This window comes from Dermacentor albipictus, chromosome 1 (genome assembly GCF_038994185.2).
Source record: "Dermacentor albipictus isolate Rhodes 1998 colony chromosome 1, USDA_Dalb.pri_finalv2, whole genome shotgun sequence".
In the NCBI taxonomy this organism is placed as follows: Eukaryota; Metazoa; Arthropoda; class Arachnida; order Ixodida; family Ixodidae; genus Dermacentor; species Dermacentor albipictus.
The window spans coordinates 339,077,960-339,105,626 of NC_091821.1; the positions used below are offsets into that span (position 1 = coordinate 339,077,960).

At 43.4% G+C, this 27,667-nt stretch overlaps 1 protein-coding gene and 1 long non-coding RNA gene across 6 annotated transcripts in view; both read right to left on the reverse strand.

Annotated features, from left to right (window-relative positions):
- The window catches only part of Nckx30C (solute carrier family 24 member Nckx30C), a 268,006-nt gene that overhangs the window by 235,116 nt on the left and 5,223 nt on the right, over positions 1-27,667 (reverse strand). The window lies entirely within an intron of this gene.
- Positions 1,613-13,091, reverse strand: LOC139054572 (uncharacterized). Of its 2 annotated transcripts, none has more exons than XR_011511334.1 (5): positions 11,241-13,091; positions 10,430-10,520; positions 7,493-7,678; positions 5,517-5,678; positions 1,613-1,715 (listed from the first exon to the last, which is right to left on the reverse strand). It is a non-coding gene; the product is annotated as an uncharacterized lncRNA (long non-coding RNA). The 2 variants fall into 2 exon arrangements; XR_011511333.1 differs by having other exon boundaries at positions 1,613-1,718.

Here is a 27,667-nt window from a genome sequence, read left to right on the forward strand (position 1 = left end):
TCTATTCTTATATGCCTCGCGCACCCGCATAAGCGACGTACAGAAAAAGCCTTGTACACCTTCTCTTGATTCGGTGCGAGTAGTGGTGTATCGTCTTGCTCACGAGAAAAATGAAATGCGCGTTGCCATCGCCGGTAAGTCACGTTACCATCAGCAAACGCCTGCAGCACGAACCCAAAACGTAACCACCATTAGCCTATTTTTGTGTGAAAAGACCGCTTATCAAGACCAGTCGCCCTGCAGCTAAAAATAAACGAAAATGAGAAGGCGACATGCAGATGACGCAAGTGCATACCAGGTAAATTTGAATTGCATATATTTGAACCTGACGCGCCGCTCGTTTATACTTACACATGAAGGAGCTGCTTTACCATGCAGATGACAAAAGAATAATGCGCGGATATATATAACTAGAGTGGTTAGTCAAGCAACCACGGTACTTTTATCTTTTGTTTTTTTAAGTTTCATTCTTTCTTCCCTTCATTCTCATGCTGTACAATTTTATCCAGCATATTCGGGAACGTGCGCTGACACCGGCAGCTGCCCTCTGCCATTGTGCAGCTCTAAATAGAAGACAGATGAGTTTGAGGTCGTCCGGCCGCAGCGTCGTCCATTAATAAGCGCCAAAGCTAAACTGTGGGAGCGCTCACAGCGCAGGCTCACCTGGCCATTCGCTGACTAAAAGCGTATAGTCAGACAAAGTCGAAAAGAGACGGAACAATATGAAAGCAATAATAAGAATAATAATAACGCGGATATATTAATCAGGTTTGGCGGCCGGTTGTGTGTGTGTGAAGTGATTTTAGGAAAGGAAACGGAAGAGATGAGTGCAGCGCCGTAACTGTCTCTCACAGGAGGACACCTCAACAGCCCTGCACGGGCAAGGGGGAATGGGAAGAAAAGGATGAAGGAGAGAAAGACAGGACGAACGTGGCAAGGGGAAAAAAATGTCAGTGCGGGGCTCAGAGTTGGCGGCCGGTTCGCTAGCCTACACTGTAAAAAAAATTTGCCTTACTTTACAGAAAATTTGCTGGTAATTTGTGACCGAACACTCTTCCGTAAATTAAGAACGGTCATTTCCGTAGAACGGACAACTGTAAAAAAGGAGACCGTAATACAAGATACGAGTGCTTCTGTATCTAGAAAACGGAAGATTCTGTATTCTGAATCTGTACTATAACCGTTAAAGTACAGGTGCTTCCCGTATTTCATCTTGCAGAGCATATCCATTCGAACAATGTGCCATCGGGCACAAAATTGCCCAGGACGTGCGAGAGTCGACCGAATTTCATTGGTGTGCTATTTGCTGGGATCAGCCGTGCCACCATCTGCATTCAGCATGTGCATACGTGACCCACTGTTTTCAGCGGTCTTGAGCAGAAATGCAATTTGGTCAACGCTCGCACTTCCAGGGTACTTTTGTCCACGATAGTACATCTCCTTTAATGCAAATGTCATGAAGGCAGCTCATAGTCAAAGCAGCAGGTCACCATTGAGAAAATTGTCTTGCCAACACACTGACATGGCTGCAAAGATAAAACACTTTGCACTTTGTGATATGAATGCACTGCATAGCATATACACAAAAAGGTGCAACATTTCAGTCCTCAAGTTCTTAGATCACAGAAGCAACTTTATTTTCTTCAATCACTCGTCTTGCACTTCTTCCTGGTGAAAGTTGTTCTTGACTCCAAACACTTGCAAGGATAAACTTGCTGCTGTTAGGAGAAACAAATAGTCTTCGTGAATATCCATCCTAAAGAAAGCGGCAAAAAAGTTTAATCACAGAACACGAGAAAGCAGTAACTTCTGTGTTAGAAAAACATGTAAGTAGATCAACATTGCTGGCACAAGGGATGTTGCTGTAGCCAAAATTTCGACATAGGTGCTTGTCATTAGGGTAGCAAATGTTTTCCTTGGCTGTGTTGTGGGATTGTGCATATCTCACTGGCCCCTAGCCTCATTGGGGGAGAAGTAACTGGTGCATATAATAGGTCAAGAGAAGCCAAAGTGTTAAAATAAAGGAAGGAAGGGTGTGCTTAGCAGTGGTGATCATGATGGAGCGGGTATGAGCAATGCTGTCAGTACTTGCCAAGAGTAGGGGTGACCAAAACAGAAAACGATGTACACATGTATGCAGTCATTAATCCAGTAGAACCAATCTTCCCAGAAGACAAAATAGGTATCAAGATAAACAGTTTGCACTTTTGAAAAAGGAAAACGAAGAATTAAGGAAAATAAATTTTGTATCAAGATGCATCTGGTTAAGATCACTGCAAATGGTAAATGAAGGCACATTATGAATATATATTTTGTTGCAAGCCGATGAAGAAAGTATATATTAACCAAATATTAAAAAATAGGGACATTAAATTTAAACTGGATATGACCATAAAACAGTAAAGAACAGCCTGTGGAAAAAAATGGGATGGATAATATAACCAGGTGCAAGATTGCAAAACGTCGAGTGCTGTTTATATTCATGCTGCTGTTGACGGCTTCAAGTTTCTGTCTTCCTGTGGAACCTTTGTCTTACTTGAACAAGGAAATGGGTCATTTTTTAAACAAGCCAGTTCAAATGCAGTTCAAAGCTTCAGCGGTGTTATAATGAAAGAAAATATTATGGTCAGTTCTCCTGCTCATCTTGAAACTTATTGTGCGCAACAAACAGGGACGAAGAATAGAAGAACCACAATGTTAAGCGCTCGTCCTTGTGTTTCTTCTATTCTTCGTCCCTGTTTGTTGCGCACAATAAGTTTCAAGATGAATTTGTTCCAACTAGGCCGACTCGCAGTCTTGCTTCAGTTCTCCTGGGTGTGCTTTCATTCACCAGTTATTTCCACCGGTGTAAGTTCAAAATTTAATGGTCTAAATGGACCTTAGCTCCTGGCAAACCATTAGCTGGTCTTTTTTTCAACACAGATGCCTGCACATTATATGTGTTGGCAGGAGTGCTAGCGAACTACATTATACTTGTTGCCACAACCAAAGTGAAACTAGGTAACAGTGATTGAAAAAAAAACCAGCATTCCACAATACTGATTCAAGTCGTCTGGAAAAGTTGCTTAAGTTAACGTACACCCCCTACTCCACCAGACAATTATTCACCACACTGACTCTCATGGTGTCAACCATGCTATTACAACACTAGGCATCAAGTGAGGAGAATTAGGGGATAAGAGGGCACAATGCTTTTTGTTAGAACATCAAATGTGCTTTACATAAATGCTACATTCCAACTAACAAAGGAGCAACCGGTTTGTGAGATAGTGACCAATGCATACAAAAGCTAATGACATTCTGTGCAGCAGAATGTTGACGATGAGGTGTTATGCGCACAAGTGTACTCTTTCACACAAAATGACATCCTGCACTCAAACCTTGTGCCAATATTAGAGTTTGAAAAACACTGTAGTGGAAAGCAAAGAGTGCTAAATTTGTTGAAAATTACTAAAAATTATTCGATTATTCATTATCGTTACTGTTCGTTAAAGATTCACAGATTGTTCCCTATGGGTGCTGTAAACAGGCACCCTGCTTTTACAGTGGTAGCAACAATGATCTGTGGCACAGACGAGAATAAATGCTCATTAAGTTTATGCAAGAGTATATCCTACAAATTACACCCCATTTCACATTCCAATATGGTAGAAGAGGAAGACGAAAAAAACTACTTTCTGGTGGAGGATGCATACCCCAGAATAGAAGAAACAAGTGTACTCTAACCATTGCTGCTGCCTATGCCTGTGCACTAGCAGTTACATATAATATGGCAGTTACAATTGTTTTTCCACAAGCACTGCAAGCTGCGGCCAGTTTACCAGTACACAGCTGTAATAAATTTAGGGCAAGCTAAAGCTCTCTAATGGATTTATCTCATATGACATAATTGGAATGCAATATTCTGCAAATAAGTGAAGCGCGATGTGCCATCCCATACAATGAAACACCTTTGAAGAATCTGAATCACCACCTGCACTCTTAGGCAAAGTTACACCCTTTGGAGTGCCGCTTCTGCCACACAACAATAATCGTTATTTGCCTCGATGCGTTTCCTTTCTTGAAGACGCCACGCCCGCTACTTTGTTGTCGGGAATGCTATCATGCTGATAACGCGCATGCCGTTCGTTACTGGAAAGCACAGGGCTCGCAGCGTTAAAGAAAGAAAATGCATAAAGGCAGATGACAATTATCGTTGTGTGGAAGAAGGGGCACTTCAAAGGGTGTAACTCTGCCTAAGAGTGTGAGCCGTGACGAGGGAAAAGAGTGTTCTGTGTAAAGTAGTGCACCTGTATAACCTAAAGCTTTGGAGAATGCATTTAGTATGAGCTGGGAAGGTTCCTAATTTTATATGCACACAGTGAAAACCTCCATGCAGTTTTGCAAAATGCAAACCCCCAACCTTTTTGTTGTTCAAACGTAATGACACGTAGGGCCATAACATGTACATTATGGGTTTCGTTCCCAAACAATCAAAGTGAATAGCACCACCCTAAGTGTTATGTGCCTTCTTGTTAGTGTCGAATGCTGCGATCGGCAGAGAAACGGATTTCTGGAGCAATATAAAGTATTAGGTACTGTGATATCAGTTCTTTCACTGCTGTTTTAGCATTATCGGGTCCTAAAGTAAAGAAACGAGAAATAAATACATGCATATTTTAGGCTACAACCCTCATAAGTATTTAGTAGTCTGGATTATAAAGGATTCCAGATTTACAATGCAGGACAGATTTTATTCCACTGAAAGAATGGCATCATGCCAATGATTCTGCATTTGGTGCTATATTTATTTGCATTTAGTTCAGTTGGAATGTGTGTGTGTATCGCCAGCGATATCGCTTGACATTTTTTATATTGGCTGTTTTCTAAATTTAGGCAAATTCGTATTCGCAAATAACCTTGTATGACACCAAGAACTTGCTTAGCAGGAGTATTTCTAACATTTGCAAGATATGAGGCCCTTGAAAGCGGCCTGGGGTACACGCCGCCCCCTAATCTCATCAGCAAGTTTCTGGAACTCATCTACGAGGTTTCTTATGATCAATGTAAAGTTGCTTGAATGGGGGAAATAGGGAATTTATAACAGGTGAATTATGCAGCATAAGAATGATGTCAGCAAGAAGCAAGCATCAAGAACTATAAAATGAAGACTATAAAATGCAAGAATTATTTGGGATGATTTAAAATTCTGGCATTGGAACGAAATGTCTTTCAATCTGTATATAAACTCTGATTATTCACTCTACTACCACTGCCTTCATTAGAAACATTCATAATCATTATCCTATCTATGCCACATCATCCTAGCTAATATTCAAGCCTTCATAAGCTGCTTTTTTTACTGCTAATTCTCTGTGGGAAAGAGGTGTCCGTATGAAGACCATATCATATACTTATTACCCGTTTTTTTGATAAATGATAAGGGAAAAACTTCACACCAAAAATGCATTGAGCTTGAGCAAGTTCTACGTTTGATGCTGTTGATTCTTTTTTTCCCTTTGCCATCATTGACCCACCTGGTTAGCTAAGTAGACAGAAAAGCTGCAGGAGAAAGGTGGGGGTGCCAAACCAGACTTGTGCCCCAGGGGACCTTTTCACGGTCACTGGAGGAACTGCCTGTGGCCTCAGCATCTTCCTTGAGGGCCACGGCCATGTCTAAGAAACCTTGTCTCCACAGGCTGCACAAAGAAAGATAATTTGCTGAGCTAAGTCTTTTTCTTAAAAGAACCCATTTAAGTTGTATTCGTGGCTTTGCACCACAAAACTGACACATGACTGGCCACTCAAGACACTTTATGTGTATTCGCAGGCTTATTCCTTGGAAAAACACTTTTATGTAGCACACAATGAGTAACAGTAACAAAAAAGTGTATCAGGAGGCTTTCATATTGCTCTACAACTTTTCATTGACACATTTCATTTAATTATTTGAGATATTTAATAAATAATTAAGAATTATGTAATTAGGCAGAATGCACAATATAATCAGAGTATCTCCAGGCGATGGCAAACATTACCTTCATTTTGTCTAGTTACATCGCATTTACATATTTCTGAATCTTGGTAGACGATAGTTAAGACACCCTGTAGATCAAAAAACAATATTAAAATTTTCATAATCATCTCTTGCGTGTTATTGGTGGCTATGGCTGCTTCAAGTTATTCTTTCAGTGTGGTACAAGCAGTTTTGAAGTGAAATTGTTTTGCATCGAGGGCATGTAATCTAGGCAATCAAGCAAAAGGTCAAGTTGTGTTCACTATTCAGATGTTTAACTAAGAAGCTGCAGGAAAAGGAAACAAGACACAACACCTAATAAACAATGCAAAATTCGAAAATTTAAACTGAACAAGAAACCAGTTTTTGAAAACACAGAAAAAAAGCCAGCAGCTTACATTGAATACACCCTTGCTATGTACTCCAAGTGAAGTTGTTACCGCAATGCTTGGGCACCATATGAACATAACAATCAACAACTTCGAGCAGAATATTAACACCACTAAATGAACTGGCCTTTGAAGATTCTTGATCTGAAATCCTCAACGACTTGTTCTGGCGTTTAATCTGTCAAGCTCAATCTGTATTCTCAAAAGCTGGCTCTCGGCCATAATTTCTCTAAACGCAACATCAGCTTAAATCTCAAGATAGGGTTGACCTGTAAATAAACTGGATAATGCATGGCAAACATCATGAACTCTCTTACATGTTAACCAGAGGGTTCACTCATGCAGCCATGAAATTGTGATGCAGACACGATATATTGAAGCTGGTTTTGTGAAGTGTTTCATGCTTCCAAGGCTTCTTCAGTTGTGAAAGCTGTCTCCGTTAGCTAAATAAGCGATGAGAATAAAAAAAGAACTTCAACATGCTCACAATACGTTGGCCATTTGCAAGTAAACAGTAGCCTTTTTGGGAACCCAGGTTGCCTGGTGCAAATCTACTATGCCACAGTACTTGCGTTACCCAGTACCAGCCACTTTAAAATGCAATGTGTTCAGAACCCTTTCCTTCTGTTTGTCTGCTTTGGAAACAGTTTAACATGTGTTCAGTAGGCGTCGAGAAAGGGGACAGAAAACACTGTGCACCACTGATTTCTAACATGTTTCGCTGGGTGCAGCACACCGCACCGGATGCAGGTGAAGCCAGTGGAAATGCGATGTCATGCAGTCGCTTGTCCTGGAAGCAGGGCATATGGTGGACTAACTAGTGCGTGCGATCAGATAATATTGCTGCCGAAAAACTTTTCTTTGTGGTTTTTCACATTTTAGGAGGTCTCTACATGTCTGGTAAGCACTTTTATGACAATCTGAACCCGTATACGATAGTGTTCTTTTACATCAAGTTTTTTCTGATTTACCAGTGTTTCCATTGCACGCCACTTATGTTAGCAACACTGTAGACACTACAATGGAAAAATTCTGGACACCTCGAAACACTGCTTGGGTAGTTTATGGCACATCAGGCAGGCATGTTAGGGGAAGAAATGCTACACACCCGTGCAACAAAGTGCTGCCGCAAAGTTGTCAAGCACCAACTTCCGGGACAAGGCCGGCTTCAGTCGAGGGCGCTCGATGTGCTGTTCATCCCCTGTAGTAGAGATCAGTGGCGTGGACCCTTTTATACTGGCTGTCTTTTCTGGTCGGAACCTTGGCAACAGCTTCCACCATACTTTTTTTGAACCTGCAACATGTGCAGAGAAAGTCACATCACTGTGCGTTGATTGTATGGCTTTATTGTGCTACACATTCTATCAAATCATTAAAAAATACAGTTCACACATTTTTACTTCTGTATATAGACAGTCTAGTTGCTATACACGCGAAACATTATCATTCCTCTGACAGAATACAACAATAGAAGCGTACACTGTAAAGCTACACTAAAATTTAAATTGATGTGACACCATATGAGCATACAGTATGCTTACTGTATGCTTTAGCCCTGTGTCAAGTAAAAGTTAATTGTCAATCATTTATGGTGTATTCCTACTTATTCTGGGTCATCAAACTGTAGAATCAATGTTCCAAGTTTACACAATGTTGGCTTTTGATTGCCTATGTGATCCGTTTCCTACTTACGCATGCAGTAATCCCACTGTATTAAGGAAAAAGAGAATAGGAAATGCCGTGATAATCTTCTACATTGGATGAGGTCAGGAGCAATGACCAATAGCATGTGGTTGAAGCTACATATATACTCAGTTTTCACACAGCTTAATTATTCAGCAAGTAATAAAGAGCTATCCTGTGTACCTCTGCATGACCAATAAAATCTGACTACTTGACACTGCACTAAGGCTGCCGCTTGGTACTGTTCGGCAGTTCAGCTTTGGTTTTCTGATATACAGATCTGTTTAGGTACCAGTAGTTTACTTGCGATAAAATGGAGCTCGGAGCACTGGTCATTTGCACATAAATAATGCGACAGCAAATACAACACAAGGATAGGAATATGGGTCTCTTGGAAAAAGTACATACACATTATGATTATAATGTGATGTCATGCCACAATGAAACAGAAAGCAGCGCATAGAAGTGGACGGCGCTTCTATGCCACCAAGGTTATTGGACAGACAGTACTTCAGAAGTGCCCGCAACACAATGTGTTGGCGGGCTAGTTGGTGTGAATCCATAAATACTTTGTTAAGTGCAAAACAATGGACACAAGAAAGACGACCAGCACAAGGCGCTACACTCAACTGACATCACTTTATTGCGTCGCTCCTTTATAAATAGTAGAATCTAGAAGAACATCCGCAGTTAGCACCATGTGCAGAGACCACCAACAACCAATCACAAGAGCGTACTCATGCGACGGGATCCAAAAAACCATATTGAGCACTGCACAAGGTTAAAGAAGGCACACTAATGCACTGTGACCCCAATGACTGTATGAAGAAAGCTTCCGATAACTCTCAGGCGGTGGTATCACAGCACTTTTTCAAAATCGTAGTATCACGAAACATGGCTTTGCACTTCCATATTTTACAATGTTGAGCCAAATGGGAACCTGTGCCTGTTGGTATGGATCGCTTAGGTTCGCAATGTTTCGTGATGCTACGATTTTGAAAAAAGGGCCGTGATACCACCGCCAGAGAGTTATCAGAAGTTTTCTTCATACAGTCACTGGGGTCACAGTGCATTAGTGTGCTTTCTTTAACCTTGTAAAGTGCTCAATATGTTTCTTTTTTGGATTCTGTCGCATGAGTGTGCTTTTTTGATCAGATGTTGGTGGTTCCTGCACTTGGTGTTCACAGCAAATGTTCTTCTAGATTCTGCTGTCTACAAAGGAGGGACGCAATATAGTGATGTCAGTTGAGAGTAGCGCCTTGTTCTGTCGTCTTTCTTGTGTCCGTTATTTTGTGCTAAAAAGCAATGATGTATTCCTTGTGTGTGTTTGAAGACAGCTCCACACGCAGTAGCGTATCCAGTATTGCTGCCCAGTGGTTTAGCTCGCCGCAGTTTGAAGTGCCACAAAACATAAGGAGAGAAACCTGCATTTATAGCCTTGTTGCAAACAAGAATATAACGTGAAGTGCATTCTGAGGCCAGAAACTATAAAAAAAAATTTCACGATGCACCGCTATGCAAGGTTTTATAGCAAAGTCAAATACATTTAGTGTAAATATGACACTATGATGGTGCACAATGGTGGTAATCTGTAATAATATAAAAGGTGCCTTAATGTTACAACAAAAGCTGACATTACTTAATAATAGCCCTGTAAAATTTAGCATGCAGGGGCACCGCTTGGTTAAACAATAGTGATGTATTGTCTATGTACACAAGTATTACCCACGCATTTCTGCCATTGTCTAAATGGCATAAATGAATGGGTAATACTTGTATACATAGATATTACATCTCTATTGTTTAACCAAATGGGTAAACTATGTCTGCCTGACACAAGACTAGAATTAAACCATAAATTATATATAGTCACCCTAACAGTAACACCTCACTTGAACTTCACAGTAAGTAGACGCCTGTTGATGCCAGCCTCCCCCAATGCTAAACTGTGCTGCATGCTCTACAGAGAAATTATAGTGGTATCACTCAACTCTGAAGCCATTCAGGACTGCAGCACTGTAGAAGACATCTACAAATGTCCCACTTCATGTATAACAGCCTGAATTGCTTGCACATCTTACCAAGTGCAAATTAAAATTTCTTTTTGTTTAGCATTTTTGCCTGCTAGACCACAATCCAATGTCATCAATATATTAACATATTACCTCAAAGAACCTAATTTGGCTTGTAGATTAACACCTTTGCATACTGCCACAGCTGCACTCTGTCATATGCGTTGCAATCATAAAGGAGTGCTGGTCCACCAGCACTCCAATGTCACTAACAGTGATCACCTACACAGCTAAGTAAACGGTCCTGATTCAGGTGGCAAATAGCTATGAGAAAAAAAAAATCCACTCACCTTGAGAGCTATAATACTGCAATAACTTGAGAGAGATGGACCCATTGCAGGCAGCAGACCTCTTCTCAGCTCCAGCACAACAGCAACTTGCCTTTCAGTAAAAGAAAAGGATTGATTAGTAATGATAAGTTACCTTGTTTTTGCTTAGTATCAATACAATCTGACTTTCATGCATATCCACTCTCCGCTTTAGTAATACAACTGAATTATTCGTCAAATAAAAGAGTCTATGGTGATACCATTCGCTTCTCTTGTATGTCCAAATGTTTTCGCACTGATACCCCGTTTACTGCTTGCTTAGTGGCACGAATGCCTTGACTGCCCAGACATCATTCGAAGGAACACGTCTTGCTGCACCGCAAACGGTGCAGCAAGACGTTTTTTTCCGGTCACAATTAAAACGTGCACCCAAGCAAGAAAGTAACGATCACAGGTAGTGAGCGACTGCTATTGCCTCGAACGTTTATTTCCGTATTTTAACAGAAGTTCTTGTATCGGATACAGTATGCTCTCAAGCCAATACAAGCGTCAATACAAGAGCTCAACTGAACGCAGTTTTATTCTACGCTTTTAACGCGAGTGAACAAAAGGTTAGAAGTACCTCACGGAAATTGCGATCAAGCCAATCGCGCTACGACTGGAATCGATCTGAAGAGATAGGTTTTATCCTTTCCCCATTCATGCGTGATTTTTGCCCTAAGACGTTGCATAGTGGTCTTTTGAAACAATATTTCTGTTCGCGACACCGGCTTACCACACATCATTTTAACACCTACGTTATGCAAAACAAATAAGATTAAAATGGGCTTACCTCATGAGCAAGTTACCAGCGCGCGTAGACTGTTGAACACCCGTTGAGAGCAAGCAGGCTATCCGTGTCCAAGCGCATACGTGCACCCAAACACAGGACAACTTCTTCGATGCCGCAGCGAGCAGAGTTTTGTACACGAAGTGAAAGACATCCAGCGCAAATATCTCCGAGCGATGACGGCAAATAACGAGCGCACAAGCGGACACAACACAGCAACAAATTCGGAACTTTGCCAATTTGAACGTGCCGAGACCCAAGCAGCGTAACCATCCATCGTTTCTGTTCTTCGCTCCCGATGAGTCAATCTCTCTTCCTTGGGGTCTTGCTCCACCCTTGAGTACAAATCAAGAGATATTTACGGCGAATTAACAACATTTACAACACGACTCGAAAAATGCCGGCTGACTAGACATGTGCATCTCCGTCTGCCACTCCAACGGACGCGCAGCGCGCCCTGCCCCCTGGTGCCGCACTCTGAGCGCGGAGAACCGAAGAGAATCGGTTTCGTTTTCGCATTTGTGCTCTAGTTACTGGAACTGCAATATAATTGCTTGACAATTAATTGAATTCTAAAAGAGGAGAATGCTTTCTCTCCCACAAGTTAGTGCGTTTTATACAAAGGGAGAGAGAATTTAAAAGGAAGAAAGGCAGGGAGGTCAACCAAAGCATTCGCTACTGGCGATAGCAAACCCCTGTGCTACAATGAAGTGCAAAGCAGTGCACTGCGATGCGTCCATAAGCTCGAGTACAGTGATAATTTGGGCGGGTTGGTGCATGTAATGAACGGTTAAATAATGAGTTGTGTCATAACATTACCCATGCATAAAGCACGTGGAACTAGTGGTGTTGCATTCTATAGGTCAAAAAGAAATAAAGCTTGAATCGTTACATCTCGACACTGGGCATTCTTTCTTTCCGAAATATTTTTTTCTTCTTTTTGACAGTATACACAGTACTAGCACGGTAATAGGTCCTTCATCTTCAGTCACCTTCCAGTAGTTTACATACATGTCGGTGCATGTTCGTGTTCTTGATTCTACCGTACAAGAACGAGCGCGCTTACCGGTCTTGTTTCAAGATGAAGCACCAAATGTTTGCGATTACATCTTACCGCAAGAATTAACACATGAACAGTGAAGATTATGCGTAATCGATTTGTCTCAATGAATGGGCAGTTATTGTCAGAGACGAGATATTTTGTAAATATCATGGGAATGAGTTCAACCAACTACATTGCAGTTCAGCAGTGCTCTTTGACACTTGGGTTAATTGCTTGCCGCATTCGAAAATTTCCTCCGACCGTTGTACTTGGATCTATAGGCCGCCAGTCCCCTTCGAGACCATTTATTGCCAAATGTAAACGCAGTTACGGTCATTATACCACTCCCTGCGTTTCGGTACTGATTTAGAGTGCGCACAATTTTTGGCGTATAGAGCACCAATGTCATTCCCAGTGTACCAGCACCTGAGTGCCGCAAGCTTGTTTACGTATGCACGTATGTCCCCGGCTCTTCATTCACTTAAACATATATGCTGCGTTATTAACTACAAAGCGCTTAATTTGAGAACATTGCGAGAACACGCATATATTTGCGCATATGATCAGCGTTACTAAGCCCATATGCATATGCTATGCCCGAAAGAAAAATACAGGTGTACAGAAAAGACGACGAGCAACAAACCGAAAAACGAGTTGTGGCCGCGCTATTGATGATCGTGAACGACCACGGATGTTCCATTGATGAAAAGAGTGAGATCGCGCCTTCAATGTTGGACCATCGCTTTGAATCGAGACGTTGAAATAATTAATTTTGGCCGCCCGATCCACAAAGACGCTCGCCTGGTGTTGATGAACACACACACACACACGCACACACACACACACACACACACACACACACACACACACACACACACACACACACACATATATATATATATATATATATATATATATATATATATATATATATATATATATATATATATATATATATATATATATATATATATATATATATATATATATATATATGCACATACAGCGCCGATGTCATTGTCAGCGCACCATGCAGCAGCTGAGCGGTGCAAGTTTGTTTTCATTGGAGATTGGAACGTGTATCCACCACACTTCGTCCACTTACACATATATGTTGTATTATAATCTGCACAGCGTTTACACCGAATAATATATATATATATATATATATATATATATGGAGAGAGAGAGAGTGCGCGTCAATGTATATCTATACGATCTGTTATTGAAGCTTTCGGTAGAAGGCTGAGTCTGCACGTGTCTTCATAATGTGTACAGTTCGCCTGTTCAATAAATTGTTCTTGGATGGAACTCTGCGAGTACAAGTGCATGCTCATTTAGACAGCATGCGGGTATAGTTTTCGTCGCGAAAATACGGATGTTCGCATAATAATAATACGGAATTCCGTCTGTTTCGTGCAAAACAGGGCAGTTACCGTAATAATACGTGCAAAATGTCCGTTAAGCTGAAAACGGAGAGCACTTTCCGTATTTTAACGGCAGTTTTTGCAGTTTTTTGTGACAATGACCGATTTTCCGTTTTTTTACTTGCAGTCCTCCGTATAATGACGGAAATCCCCCGTATAATTACGGAAATTTTTTACAGTGTACGACAATACAATATGATCACGGCGGCAGGCAGCTGAGCGGGAAACTTGCACTCCGGCGAAGGCAGTGGCCACGAAGTTGGCGACAGCAGCGCCGCCGCGGCCAACTGTGCGCTGCGGTCGGGCGAACTTCTTCGCTTTCTGCGCATGCGTGCACCTGCAGCTTTCAAGACGTTTTTCGCGGCGTCGGAGCAAGCGTCCGCAGCTGTAGCTCCGCCACGGGGCGTCATGCTCGCTTCTCCAATGGCCGTGACATCGGGGCTGTGTTCTTTCGCGGCGAAGCTGTTGTTCAGTCGTCCCATCCAAAAACATGCGCGTTGTCGTTGGCTAGCGTCACCGTCTTCGCCGAGTGTTGGAAAACGGAAGTTACCCCGGTACACGAGCCAGGCTGGTGCACAGGTGCATTGCTGTCTTAAATGTAGACGCGTACAAATTACAATATATTCACGTGGTGTCGTCCCAGTTTTACTATAATAACGATTTGGGTTTGAGTGTTCGAATCCTGAGTTAAACCGACGATTACTGCGGGCCCTGTCAGTTTTACTACAATAACGATTTGGGTTTGAGCGTGCGAATCCTGAGCAGAGTTAAACCGAGGACTACTGCGGGCGCCGTCAAGCTATGACAGGGCCCGCAGTAATCGTCGGTTTAACTCTACTCAGGGTTCACGCAGAATAGAGGGATGGGTTTCTCTCTCTCTCTCTCTCTTTCTGTCACTCTCTTTTTATTTGAGAGACTTGCACTGACGATGCGTGCTCAAGAATCGATTTCATGTAATTTAAGTATCTTGCACAGGTCGGTCACCTCGAGGAGGCGCAGAACCGCCCTTCCACGACTAAAATGTGCCGACGAGTAGTGAGGTCGTTAATCGTCACTTCGCTATCTTCATTTCAGACAGTGGTCGAACGCGTAGAATAGGTCTCCTTTTGTTTTGTAAATCACCAGCCTACTGCGATGGTTCGGTCCAAGAATTCTAGCGCTGATGCACAAGGCTCGTGGAAGCCAGAGTACATTATCAATTATCGATACAGAAGAAGGACGCACTCACGCTTGAGCCACCTAGGTGAAAGGTTATTCCTAGTACCTGCCTTATACATATCTGCAAAATTTTCAGCTACACAAATAAATCGCTGTTCCTACGCTCCGCTTACATGCGGGCAATGCAATGCGGACAATGCGGGCGAAAAAGAACACAATGGGATCGTACCATTAACGCCTACTGTGATAACTGTGGCAACTTAGATACAATGGAGCACATATAACTAGAATGTCCCGCATACCGCGACGAGAGACAATTTTTTGAGCAGCAAATGGACATGATTTGCCACGATCCATTAACATTACCCAGCATCTTAGGTCTAATGCCGCGGCCCTTCAAAACAGCGGCGGGTTTTGGATTTACTGTTCAAATACGTGTCAGAAATTGGTGTAATAGGAAAGCTTTAAAGATTGAACATTTCATATACAAAAGCCTAAATTTACCCGCCATGTCACCTGTAAATATTAGTATCAGGTCCACTTGCACATTTCATATTTATTTTCGTTCTCTTTTTCTCCCATTCTCCTCTGCAATATTTTAATCCCATTCCCCATCCCCATGCAGAGTAGCATGCCAGCTGTTGTATACGCGCCGGCAAAATTCTCTGTTTTTCTAATAAAGAGTTTCTCTCTCTCTCTCTTTCTTTATCTTTCTCTCGTCCTGCTGGTGCTTCTTTCAACCTTTCAACTTACATCTCGCAAAGTAAATTACTGCCGTATGCATACGCACAGAAACAAGTGCTCCCATTCGTTTGCATTGGCAATCATCATCGATGGTTTCGGCACCATCTTTCTTTTTCATTTCTCTTTCTTATTCTTTTTTCCTTCTTTTTTTAATATCTGAACTCTTGCTCTTTATAACGGTCAGCGTGTTGACCGAGCACGAACGAGTTGCGGACGAAAAGTGGACCGACGTCTCACCACTCGCTGTTTCCCCGCGGCGGCTACAGAGCCCTCGTGTCGATCCTGCCAGAACCTCGTCAATAATTTCAGCGCGAAACAACTTGAGCACCTGAGCAGGGGCTCCTTTACAGCTTCGTGCTCCCACCCTAGAGCCAACGCTGTCTCTCTTTAAGAAAATTGAGACACCGCACATGTTTGTGTTCCCAAGCTGGTACTCGACCGACAGCAAAGCTTTCCAAGAGATCCTCCCACGACATCCTCCGATGGTATAGGCAGCGCCTTTTCCCTTCTTTTCTAATACGTCGAGCGAGCGCACCATTGTGACGGACAATGTGCCGCAACTGACGTGTGTGTACTAGCCGCACTCACATTCCCCGTTGAGGCTGTACTCTGTATATAACAAGAGTGAGATTCGTCTGCGTTGGTGGAGAGCGGACGTACGCGTCATTCTTGCCGACAAAGCAGTTTCTGGGTCCGTCGGCGTGTAGTGATGGGCTGGCGCAGCACTTTCTAGGTCACACCTAATTAGCCGAGCAGTTAGGCTACCTGCTTCTTCTTCTGACAGCTACTTCCCATCCTGCGTCCCAGCTTTTGGGTTGTTGTTTCTTTCACCTCACCTTATCAGCTATACACTGCTTCCTCGTCAGACTGCGTCGCGTGAAGTACTTCATCAGCGGTGTCCGGCCACCTTTCTTGACACCTAACTTGATTACCTTTGCGGCTAGAATCAATCCTAGTTTGATTTCAGCTGAGTTCGTCTGTTCCAATTGGGTTGCTACAGCCTAGCCTTCTGACAGCAACTAGAAATTTTGTTCGACGATAGTAACTGGCATTGTAGTTTGTTTTTTTTTAAGATCGGCAGTCGTAATCGTTCGTCTCACTGAGAAATCATCATGCTGCATCTTCGAGCCTTGGTTGTTGGTGCCCTATATAGGCGAGCAGATTTTCCTGCAGTCCACGAGCTTACACAATGCGTGGATTATCTTCCTCACATCAGTCCGGTCTTCCATTGTTCTGAGGAGCAAATTCTAGGCGATCAAACCAGACCAGCGACAGCATGAGAAATGCAGTCCTTGTAATTCCGCCAATACACGCATCTTTTTTTCTTAAATAACCACACCTTTTAGCGTTTCCTCCTTTCGGTCAACGATCACAGTTACCTAAGTAGTGGGCACGCGAGGCTCTGCAATCCATAGGGGTGTTCGTCAAGACCTGCACAATGACTTGTAGGATGTACCTCTCCTTCTCACCACGACCAGTAAGCAAAGTACTGTTCCTACAGTTGCTATGCCTTTTTCTTTCTGTGGGCTCCTTTCAAGCATTTTTGTCGTTTGCTCTGTGAACAAAAAAACCTAGCTGTCCCTGAACATTGCTGCTCTTAGTGTTTTCTTTTGTTTTTTTTTTTGTGCATATCACTAACAATGCTTGGGAATAAGAATAACAAAAATTGTAATGCATTGTATACAATTTTTCTCAATGACCAAAGTATTTGTAAACTATTGATAGATAAACTTAAGTTAACTACCCAGTTATACTGAAGACCACTGTGCTCCCGGCAGAGTTTCGCCGAATGTGGCCTAGTTCCTGCCACCGATTAACCATTCAAATTTTCACCAAGAGACGCCAAAGGGTCCGCGCAGCAAACAGACGTGAAGGCATCCTGGATTCGCGCCCACGTTTCTCGGTGCTATACTACACCGGCCCCTTGTCAACACTTGTGTCAGTTGTCTAGCTCGGGCGAGCCAGCAACACTCAGACACGTAATTAACTCACCCTCGAGAGAACGTGTCAGCCTTTATTTCCAGCTATGGAGGATGAACTTGCACAAAAGAAAAAAGAGAAACACTGAAATGTTATTTGACTCCAACTTAGTTAACGTACATAATGAATTCATTAGTAAATGTTTTGTAAAGCGTTGCTATGTGCTATGCCTTAAGCCTCCCATGCTTCAGTCAGAATTATGGGGTATCGAACTCGCCGAAGAAAGTGTGATACTTTGGGCATGACGTGGTTGGACCGACCGCGGTATTCCAGTGGCTATGGCGCGTGCGCTGCTGAGCTCGAGGTCGTGGGTTCGTTGCCCGCTTCGGCGGCGGCATTTCGATGGGGGCGAAACAGAAAAAAAAAAGAAAAGAAAAAATAAGTACTCGTGTATAGATTCAAGTGCACTTCAAGCGGTCAAAATTAATCCGGAGTGCACCATTATACGGCGTGCCTCATGATCAGACCGTCGTTTTGGCACGTAAAACCTCGGACATGTATTTTAATTACAGCGTTAAGCCAAAAACAAAAAATGTGCCTCGTGGCAACTTTTCCGACAAGCTGCAATAGAGCTCAGGCGGAAAACTTGCCTCCTTCAGATCTCGGAGGGCACTTCGGAATGTGGAATGGACACAAAGTCGAGAACGACAGGTCGCCTGACGACGTTGAAAGATAAAGGAAGTCCCCAACCACATCGGTCTTTCAGGCGCAACAATGGAAAGCCCGGCATCGGTCAACTAAAAAAAAAAAAGAAAGGAGGAACAGTACTCCCGACAAAAGTCACGCAATCGAGCAACCCGCCACAGAGGCCATAATTCGATCCGACAGCCAGGCAGCACGCAAACGTTTCGGATAAAGTTAAAGGTTCGGATAATGGATGTAAAGGTTATTATTGCGCGTAACCTGCGTAACCTCTAAATACCCAACATGCTAATTGCGCAGATTCAGAGTGTCTTCTTTGTCCTCTAGTGAAGCCAGCTTTGCCATACACGCATCTCTCTCTCTCTCTCTCTCTCTCTCTCTCTATATATATATATATATATATATATATATATATATATATATATATATATATAGCGAGAGAGAGAGACGAAGGGGGACAATTATGACCACATATAAAGCCAACAGACAATGAAGCCGGGGGAAGCATAGGGCAAATGAATTGTGGTTTACATTGGAATTTAGAAAATAAGCACGAAAAGGGAAACGAAAGTGGACGAAAAGATGTCGCCGATGGGAGCCGACACACACACGTGTGTATCTGTGTGCATGTGTGCGTGTGTTTCGTCAGACTTTGTGCTGTTATTTCATTTCTTGACCTGCGCCACTTGTATGATAAGCACATGGGAAAGGGGAGGGCAGGGAAGCGGAGGTTATTAGGCGTAGCATTTAAGTTAATTTCACTGGCACAATCAAACAGCTGTTTTAGTGAGAAATTGTGCTTGCGTTCGTGTGGCTGATATTTAAAAAGAATATTATGTTTTACGTGCCAAAACTGCGATCTGATTATGTTGCACGCAGTAGTGGGAGTTTCCGGAAATTAGGACCACCTGGGGTTCTTTAACGTGCACATGAATCTAAGTACACGGTTGCTTTCGCATTTCGTTCCCATCGAGATGCGGCCGTCGTGGCACGTAGTCGACCCCGCGACTTCGTGCTTAGCATCCCAACACCATAGCCACTAAGCAACCACGACAGGTGGTCGATACTTTGTCTGTACATTTAGGCGTTACAGAAAACCACAAACTGCCCACCGCTCTCGACGAAAGCTTTCACGTTTCATCTTAATCGAGCTATCACGGACGCATACAGTCCACGCGTGCGCCCACGTAGTTGTCACACAGGAAGTTTCCAGCATGCTCGAGTCTATGGCGGATATAACTCAGTCCAGATCGAGCACCACCACACAGAGATTTGCAAGAGCAAGCTCGACTTCTATCCCCATATACGCACGAGCGAGCTAGGTAGTTGGTGGCATATATGATAGTGATGAAACTGCGCAGGAACACCAGCTAACAGCTAACAGTTAACAGAAGACAGCTATAAAGGACAGTGCTGCCTCTTCTGTGCTCTGGCTGTAATCGCGTGTTCGCTCTGTTTCTTCACCATGGTATAACTGATTCGCGCATTCCTTCTTCGATCGCGCTGGAAAGCTTCAACGCGGATCAACTTCGACGAAGACCGAAACTGCCCGTGGGGCAGGGGTTATTAAACGCGCAGTACGTGACCGTGATGAGAAACGGCGCACATGCTAAACGACAGCCAGGCAAGACACGGCCCTCAGACGTGTTCTGTCGGTCTCGGTATAGCTTCGTCCTCCCGGTGTTGTTTCGTCCTATCGCTTTACGCTGGCACGAAACTGTACTGTATTGGTCCTTGTGCGTGACGCTCGGTGCTCTACAGGCCGGAGGCCAGCAAACTGCGGAAGTGAGCTCCGTGAATATCGAGACAGCGGCAAGGCCCGACGACGAGGACGTGAGCGCCAACGTCGTCTTTCTGCTCCGACGTGCGCTGGGCGCCGGAAACGAAGTTTTGCCTGTGCACACGCAGAATCACGAACCAGCAAAGGCAAAATCGTCGGCCAAAGTCTCTGTCGTCGAGTCACCCGGTGTTTTCTTTTTTTTTTTCCTATGCGTCAACTTACGCTGGACAAACTGTGCGGATGCGGCCGTGCGCGAACCGCGTCAACTATGCCTTCTCTCTGTTTTCTTTATATATGTAGTGGAAGATGCCCAGCCACAACATTCTGAATGGGCCAGCACTATATAATGGTATAGACATGGCTACATAGGCCGGCCATTGCATAAGACAGTTCTTTCGCCGTCTGTTAGATTAACTAGTTTTCCCTTTCAGATGTAGTTCGGCATAACGCTCCATTCAAAAATTTCTTATTAACGTCATCACAGCGGGTGTTGCTCTGCTGCCGGAGTTATAAACCGGAGCCAACGCAGCGTTCTGGCTTCCTCTGCTGGCACGCGCGTTGTGCGCATGCGCGTTAGCGTCCCTACTGAGCAGTTTTGTGTGCATGTACGTGCTACTAGCCGTGGTGCATGCGCACACTGGTCAGTATATATAAACGTCAGGCTATTAAATCTTGCCGCTCACAAAAAGCACCGACTGCTTTCCGTCGGTCTCACCACGTGCACCGTCGAATATCAACGCTTGTAATGCACCTGCCGGCGTTCCTCGTTTAAGGTTTCCAGATAAAAAATGGCTGTGGCTTAGCTAAGGTTAAGCCCAGGATGCGAAGCATACTAGCCTTTATTTTAGTTGTTGAACCACTGTTTAGCCTGGTGAACTGCTGTTGCTTGGCTATATTTGGCTCGGCTAGACGAAGAAACAACTCATGCACGCGAGCGCACGAGCTGAGACCCGGCTATGCAGCTACGCGGCCGCAAGCGAGCGCACGAGTTGAGCCTCCGCTTTTGCAGCTGTTATGACGTCATATGGTAGCTACGCGGCCGCGCGCGGCGCAGCAAGGAAGAGCGTGGTTGTGCGGTTAGTATGCTTCGCATAAAACAAGTTCATCCTCATTGTTCTAGCATTTGGAGACGTCATGTGTCTGCCAGGGCGATGTTCTTGCGGCGCCGCAGCATGTTGTCTCGCGTGCTGAGTCACACCATGCCGAACTCGTGTACTCGCATTTAATGTTTATATATATATATATATATATATATATATATATCGACTTCTGTTAACGGATGGGGGTCACACTGTATTTGTATTATCCTTATATATATATATATATATATATATATATATATATATATATATATATATATATATATATATATATATATATATATATATATATATATATATATATATATATATATATATATATATATATATATATATATATATAAGGATAATACAAATACAGTGACCCCCATCCGTTAACAGAAGTCGCTGGACGTTACATAGGGGCCGGACCGTCCCAATACTTGCTCTGTGTTGCATTGTCGAGGTGTACTTCTTTCGAGGGCTTGATCATGACCTTAGTATCTGATGCGGCGGTGTACACTCCAAGTTCCACCACGTCACCGATGATCCCAACAGCCACTTCGTGGGACAATTTGCCCGCTTTCAGAGTCGCTGAAAAACACTTTCTGAACTGTTCGTCGTGGCGTTCAAGCGAAGACCGATCTTGCCCATTGATTCTGTAAACTTTCGGGTCGGTATAGTCTGCTGCAAATGTGGTTGGTAGATCATTATCCTGCGAAGCAGTGGAGTAGCTATAATGTCAGCGGCACCAGGGGCGGAGGCCTGCCGTTGGGCTAGCTAGTGTTCATTCATTTCATGTTCATTCAACTGCGTCGAGTGACACTATATAATCGTGCTAAACGACACAAGCATACACACCACACAGGACGGGAGGGCGCTATAACTACCAACTGGTTTATTGTCGATGAAACATTGCCCTTAGATGGGGCTGTAGTCGATTGAGCATGTGCAAATGCCAAAAGATAACAAGACAACAAGAATGTGTAAATAGCTTGGAAGTGGAAGTACGCGTTAACAAAAAGCGGATGCAGTGAATGATTAATTTCATCTATGCGTTTGATCTTTTTTTTTCTTTCTGTTGTCTAAGTGGCATTTCGCGCCATCTCTATTTCGGGTGCCGTGAGAAACATAGAAGTAGAGCTTACTCAGGTGTCAGCCTCTCCCGCTATTTTCAGAGCCTCTAAAGCTTCATTAGCAGATATTTCATTCATTCATTCATTCATTCATTCATTCATTCATTCATTCATTCATTCATTCATTCATTCATTCATTCATTCATTCATTCATTCATTAGAGCTGGCGGCACCAGGAGCTCTTTCGAAATTTGATGGCGCGCAGGAACCCATTCTGCAGTGCAAAGTGAGGTTGTTAGACACAATCAGCCATTGCCAGGTGCATTTATGTTCTTTTAGCCTTTCATTAAGGCAGCGCCCCCTTTGTCCGATGAAAGTGGGATCCTATATACTACACTTTTCGAACATTTCGAGAACCTGTCCCTGTGCTTGACCTCTCCCATCTGTGTTCATGGTTATACTTTTTTGTCGGCCTTATTCGCATGCCTTTGAGCTTTTGCGGGGCTGAAAAAAAGCACCGTAAAGTTGTGTCTAGCCGCAGCTTTTTCGAAAGGTTGTGCACGTGCGGTATAACGACCAGTTTGTTGGTTTTATGTACTGATGTTTTTTCTCCCTCCCTCCCCACCCGCCTTGATTTTCATGTCCGTTAGCAGTTTTTCACTAACGTGCGTAGTCATTTTCTTTCCAGTAGCCTCTTTTCCAGAGTCTGTTGATCTGTGCCTCCAAACTGTCGGCAGTACTGTGGTAGCATCATTACTTAAGTGATTGTCAATGTGCCATTGAGTGTAAGCGTCGAGACCCTGATTGGTGCCACTCAGCGCGGTGTAAAATGAATTTGAAATGAAGCTGAAGAGAAGCACCTCGAAAGGAGGAAACTTGAAAGGAGAGGGAAATGAAGACGAGCCAGAAATAGTAGGCGACTGGGCGACGAAGAAGACAGCCTCAGCAGAACGTTTAAAAAAAAAACTAAACCAAAAATCTGTGCTGATATCGCACTGTCCGCTAGTGCAGTCGGCCCCGGTGTTTCCAGCAATTACAACGATCGCTGCGGGGGCGTATCTGCGAAACATTTTATGCACCTCTCAGGGGCGACGTCTCCAATGTATATTTCATTTTTATCTCCACGTTCAAATGCACCCTAAGCCATTACGCTTTGGTAAGTTCACCCTCCTACAAATTTCTATTCTTTTCTTTTTTCTTTTCTGCATCAGTGAAAGGCGCCCGGCGCCTTTTTCGCTTCTTTGACGAATAATTATTTGCCATTTCACCCAACCACCATCATTGCACAGCTGCACAACCCTGAGCTCTGCGCCCGGCACGGTATGCCCCCCCCCCCCCCCTCCCTTCCTCTATACTACTATACGAAGGGAGGCAATGGAGGGCGGCTTTCTGACCAAAGCAACATGGTTAAAAATATGAACATGGCCACGCTGCCTGTAACTAGGTGACGTGAAATTCGTATGACGTATTCTTAACAGCTGTCTCCGTAAAAACTAAAAGTCTCGTTTCTTTTGCTAAAGCTGCTGAGAGCCTTTGAGTATTCTCCTCAAAAACTAGCGAAGTCTGTGCGAAGCTTCCTCTTTCTTTTTTCTTTCTCACTTGCTTTCTCTTTTCATCTTTTTTTATTTCTTCCGTATTTCAACATTCTGGCTCACGTTTACTTTCTTCCCCTACTTCCCACAATAAGACAACGAGGATTGGATCTCTCCAAAATCTCAGCTCGAGACATCAGCCCTGGGCTTTGCTTTACTCGATTATATACATTCTTACGCTTCGTTTACCGCACGTGGTATCTTTCTTTCCGTGGTAAGAAAAGAAATATTCAAAAACGCGCCGTTATAGAGCGCGCGGTTTCAGGGAGAATTTAAAAGCTTTTTTTTTTTTGCTTCTCCTTTTGCGAGACCCCTATACGATGCCACTCTTCTTAATTTCCGCTCCAGATGTAATACCGTGATTAGATTACAGAGTTTATGAAATTAAGTGTTCTCCGCGAGGCGGTCACGCCGTCTTGAGCCGAGTGGAAGCAAACAAAATTTTTAAAGACACCCCGTGAAGTTGCCCAGTCTTGGCAAATAACATTTCCCCACTCGAAGGCCTAGTGAATAAACCAGTGAGTTCTGCATTCCAGCGCAAAAAAACGAAAAGAAAAGAAATGAAAATAAGAAGGCACTTCTCTTCCGACACGAAATTCACCTTATTTACCTTTTGCCATCTTTTCGCTGCGAATGGAGAAGTTCTACTCACGTATATACTCGTAGCGTACACGGAAATAAAGCTTTCCAAACCAAAATCTTTTTTTTTTATCTTGTTTTCGCTTCTCTTTTTTCCCGTGCTTTACGCGCATAAAGGAGCAGAGTAAATCTGATGACACGCTTCTCGCACCACCTGTTCGGACGGCGCCTTCGCGGTATTCTGTTCTTTTCGTTTTATTATGTGAAAACACACGCAATGCAACGACTGGAATGAAATACGTACCAAATGCGGTCTAAAGGTATGGCGAAAAAACAAAAATGAACGCAAGTGTATACACACGCGCAACGGACAAAACAGCTGTCTTCAACAACAACAACAACAACAACAACAACAACAACAACAAAAACATTCGGTTTACTCTGCGCTCCAGAAACGATTGTTATCATAAGTTCCGTTGACATCCGAAGAACGCTTATTAAAATGATGATCACTCAAGCTTGTTTGTTTTTTTTGTTTTGTTTTTCATTTGAATTGAATTGTGTCGATCTTCTTTACAACGAAGTTCTCTGGGTCTCCGAAAACTTCAGTTATACAGGTGACCTCGTTGTAAAGATCGCGCGCCGCAAAGCTCGCAGGGGAAGCGGGACAGAATTATTCTTTCGTAATACAGGTCATTTTTTTCGTATAGAGGCATCGGTTGTTGATGCACTTGGTTGTATTAATATCCACCGTAATATTGGCTCCCGATATTGAATAGAGTATACTGATTGCATTTTCTTTGTCTTTTTTATTAGGTGTCGAAAGGTAAGAAAAGAAGCAAAGAAATTAATGCGCCCGGGAGAAAACAGCTAAACAAAGATTATCTGTTCTCTCAAATACGCATACTTTATTGTCGTTTACTAGCAGAAGCACGAAGGAAAGTCTTCACTTTTTTCAGTGGGTCAACAAATGGGTGGAACGTAAACGCTCTCCGCCACTTGCATCGTCCTGACGGTGGCAATAATTGATCATAAGAACTGCGCAAATGAAGACGCCTATCCGTTTCCATTGCACGCAGCCAACCAGGCCGCGCTCCTCGGGGATCGTCCTCTATTTCAGGGAATGATCATACGCCGAGGTATGAGTGAGAATACGGCGAGTGATATCCACGTTCTCCTGATTAAGAGGAAGCTTTAGCCCGGGCCCAAATCCGACGCGGCCTATTCAAATACATGTAAAACGCGAAAACGTTTTTCTGATATAACCCCAGGACCGATTTTAATGAAATTTGTTGCATTTGAGAGAGAACGTTAAATTCTAGTGACTGTTGGAAGCGTACTTTCTATTTGCTGCCTCAATTTCGTTACAAGTATTTTCAAAAATACGGAAGTTTGAAAGATACAGAAGCACGAAGTTTAAAAATTGATAGCTCTGCATCAAGAATAGATATCGCGGTTATGTGAACGGCATCCATTAGATCATTGAAAGCGCACAAATCTGATATGTCATTTTACTTCTTACGTGAATTTGTTGCGTCGTTTACAAGGGTTCTGCAAAAGCTGTATTTCCATGGTATTAAATTTTTTAGATTCATATGTAACATGTCAATTTTGTCCGCTTTGGATGTACTTAGATGCATTTCACAAAATCGTGTTATCATTTTTCGTTGATGAGTTACAGAGTTGTAAACTTGATAGTTTCGTTTTTTGAAAGCTCTCGATTTTCGCCAATTCGTAATAAAAAAATTCACAAAATAAATCAAAAATTCGAAACTAACAGTCACTAGATTTTACGTTTTTCTTTTAAATGCAACAAACTTCGTCAAATTTGGTGCAGTGGTTGCCGAGAAAAACGAATTCTCCTTTTACATGTCTTTAGATAGGAGCACCCGAGCTAAAGCCTCCTCTTAAACACACACTCTAAGAAAAGTTTACACCCTTTGGAGTGTATATTTGCCCCAGAACAATAATCGTCATCTGCTCTCTTAAAACGGTTGCACCCTTTGGGGTATAGATTTGTCCCACAAGGATAATCGTCATCTGTTTTGCTTGCGTTTCCTTCCTTCACTCTAAAAACAGTTGCACCTTTTGGGGTGTCTTTTTGTCCCACAACAATAATCGTCATCTGTCTTGCCCACGTTTCCTTTCTTTAACGCTGCGAGCCCGGTACTTCCCAGTTACGAACGGCATGCGCGTTATCAGTGTGACGCAGCATTCTCGACAGGAAAGTAGCGAGCGCCGAGTTTTCAAGAAAGGAAACGCAGGCAACGCAGATGACGATTATTGTTGTGGGACAAATATACACCCCAAAGGGTGCAAACAGTTTTTAGAGTGTTGAAAACTCGGCGCTCGCTACTTTCCTGTCGAGAATGCTGCGTCACACTGATAACGCGCATGCCGTTCGTGACTGGAAAGTACCGGGCTCGCCGCGTTAAAGAATGGAAACGCGGAGAAGACGGATGACGATTATCGTTGTGTGGCAAATATACAATCAAAATGGTGCAACTGTTTTTAGAGTGCATGAAGTAAGTCATGTGTACTTCTGCTCTCTGCGATATAACGTCTGTATATGGCACAGGTGCACGTATACACAGCAGTCGTTGAGAAGTCTGTTTCATTTCGTCATTCATGGAACAAGAAAATGCAAGGCCATAAGTCCACAGAACGTCTACACATAATCTATAGACCTTACAAAATAAATATGTCTAAGCATGTTTTATAGGTTTTTTTCTTGTGGTTACAAAAAACATTTTGAGCGCAAATGGACAATTGGGGGATATGTCCGTTACAGCGGATTCTTCACTCCTATCTCTTCTGCTCGGAGGCTATACAATCTATACTCGCGCGACGGATAAAATCACTGATTCATCGCGTGGGCCACTTGTGACGTCACTCACCGGCACCGAACGACAGCTTTAGTCAGCGACGTCTTTAAGCACGGCGTGATTCGGTGCATCGTGTGACGCACGCCGCAAAGTTAAGTTATGGGGTTTTACGTGCCAAAACCACTTTCTGATTATGAGGCACGCCGTAGTGGGGACTCCGGAAATTTCGACCACCTGGGGTTCTTTAACGTGCACCTAAATCTAAGTACACGGGTGTTCTCGCATTTCGCCCCCATCGAAATGCGGCCGCCGTGGCCGGGATTCGATCCCGCGACCTCGTGCTCAGCAGCCTAACACCATAGCCACTGAGCAACCACGGCGGGTGCACGCCGCAAACCGGTTCAGCCCAATCGGTTCGCGAGCCAGGTTACGCTCACTGGTCCGCACAATTACCTTCGGTGCGTCGTGTCGCATGAATTCAGCTTCTCAAGTCACTAATGTAGCTC